At 42.6% G+C, this 2,622-nt stretch overlaps 1 pseudogene; it reads right to left on the minus strand.

The window, feature by feature from the left end:
- Positions 1-1,699: 1,699 nt before the first annotated feature.
- On the minus strand, positions 1,700-2,433 carry LOC123153912 (histidine-containing phosphotransfer protein 2-like; annotated as a pseudogene).
- Between the last annotated feature and the right edge of the window lie 189 nt (positions 2,434-2,622).

The following is a 2,622-nucleotide window of genomic DNA, read 5'->3' on the forward strand; positions in this document are numbered from 1 at the left end:
GTTATTTCGCTTGTAATTGACTAGCTTGACCGCTGGCCGAAGGTGGAAAGAGGAAATCAAAAGGACGCACCAGAGAAGAGAGAGACAACAACGGCTAGTTTGGGTTGCAAAAATGCTCACCTCCATTGGTGTAGAAGGTGGTGAAGAAGGCGCTTGCTAGAGACAGACAGAGCATCGACTCGTTTGAGTGAGTGAGGCGACGCCAGGGCGGAGGGTCCAGCCGTGTCGGGGCCGTGCTCATCCGTGACTAGGCCAGGAAGAGAGTTGGAGCTGGAGGCCATCGTACGAGAGTTGGAGTTGGAGCGGCAGGCGAGCAAGCTGAATCTGGTATCCAGGAGGCAGGGCAGGAGCTAGGACAGCAAGGTGGATGGGCATGTCAAGACGGTAGACGAGCTCACCTAAAGGGAGCAAGTAGACGTGATATCACACATGTGCTTTTTTCCGTTTTATTTTGTTTATATTAAAGAAATAGTAAATAAACAAAGTTTGCTCCACTCTTAGAAAATGTTTGTACCGTTCATAAAAACTGCAAGTGACATTTAGTTTTTGCATGCATGTCAAGAAAATGTATGTGACATTTTTGGAAAATGTTTGACATTATATTTTTTTGTGTAGTCCAAACAAAATGTTTCGTACCATACAAAATGTTCAGAACTAGTATTTTGAGAAAACATTAATCGTATATTAATCTTTTAACGCAGACACAGACACACAGACACACACACACACACACAAAAGTATTTTCAATGTAAAAGATATACAACGTGTAAGAAAAAAGTAGACATCAAAATGTCTATATGGAAATTAGTTAATCATATATTCGAAAATGTTCAAAACACGTATTTGGAAAATTACTAGTCAAGTATTGAAAATCTTAAATATATATTCAAAATATATTTTAGATGTATAGAAAATACACAATGTTTATGAAAAACAGTAGACACCAAAACACATATTTCCAAAATGTTAAACATGTTTAAAAATGTTTGTAATGTACATTAAAAGTGTACAATGTGCAGAGAAAAAATAACAGAAAATAAAATAAGAAAACCACAGAAAAACAGAAGAAAAACAAAGAAAACTGAAGAAAATAAAGGTAAGGAAAGAGGAAAGAACGAAAAGCAAGGAAAGACAGAAGAAAACCGATGCAAAAAAGTGAAAAAAGTATAAATCACAAAAAGAAAACTACCACATAGGTATAATACTGGATCGGCCCAGTAGTGCCTCGCGTACGCGAGAATTATTAGCAAGGCAACACATTGATACCCCTAAAAAAGGGAGCAAATTGATTTCAAAAGGAGCCACATCTATCTTCTATTATATATTAAAGTATTTGACGGGTTTCCCAAAAAAAGATAAATAGACTAAAAATTACCACAATAATTAGAAATATATGACCATCAAATTAATAAACCAATTTTTTATAGCCATTAGATATCATTGTAAGTTAACAGACATACAGTTATAAATCAAATTTGCAGTTTAACATTTTGGTTTGAGCTTGACCACGCATTCTCTAGTGATCAATCAACATAGCACCATATTAGAACATGTATACGCTAACCAATATGTGGTTGGATGGTTAGGAGAATAGTGGTATTCCCCAGCCCATTCCATGAGGGTTCAAGTCCTAGACTTGGCGCTGGTGCTCTCACTTTCCTTGGATAAATGGGTTGGACAAAGAAATGTCTTAGCATCATCACCTGCAGCTGCACCCCTTGAGCTGATGCACCAGGTTGTTGACCTTGTTGAAGTCCACAGACTGCTTCCTGGGTATCTCAAAGCAGAGCGGACGAAATAAGTACCCAAGATGACATGACGAAAGCAGATGAAAAGAAGGGGGTCTTGGGGGCGGACAGCAGGCCGACGATGTCGTTGAGGATCCTGTTGGTGTTGGTGATGAAGAGGTTGATGACCTCAGGGACCAAGGCTGGGCCTGAGCTGCCATCCTCGTCCATTGACTGCAAGCACTGGAAATACTCATCCACCATACCCTAGATGGATCACTTCACGAGAAGCTAAAGTGATAGTCAGCCAGCAGCCACACGGGTTTAGTAGGGGGTTGAGGGTGGAATGGCCATGGCGAACATGGATGTGACAAGGTTGTTCAACTGGGCCCTAAGCGCGGCAGCCGCCATGGCGATCGATTGGGGGAGAGGAGTAGGTGCTGGAGGGATCCCAAGCTGTCGTGGCTGCGGCGGTGTTGTCGAGGAAGAGTGGAGGAGGCTTGGGGATGGAGACCCTTATATGCCCGAACGGATGAGGCTATGCGTGCAAAGACGTGTGGCTGGGAGTGCCCCCCATTAACAGTGTACTCGTGGCTCAGCCGGGAGCCATTAAGGAGCTAGATGTTGTTGACGTCGGATGCAGATACATGGGCACTCTGTCAAGGCTCGTTGGATGGTTGCACCACTGGCCATTGACAGTCGGCATCTCTCTAAAAAGTAAAAACCTCGAGATGTATGAATACCAACAAGAAGTTTAGTGGTGGCTGGCTGAGCTTGTCTTATGGATTCATCGAGGGGCATCCAGAAGTTCGATTGCTTCACTTTGCCTCTCTCGTGTAAATGAAGGAGTAGTTCGTTGGATTGTTTTCTCGCGCCTAAGTCAGCCCTGTGGAGA

Source organism: Triticum aestivum, chromosome 7A (genome assembly GCF_018294505.1).
Source record: "Triticum aestivum cultivar Chinese Spring chromosome 7A, IWGSC CS RefSeq v2.1, whole genome shotgun sequence".
NCBI lineage: Eukaryota > Viridiplantae > Streptophyta > Magnoliopsida > Poales > Poaceae > Triticum > Triticum aestivum.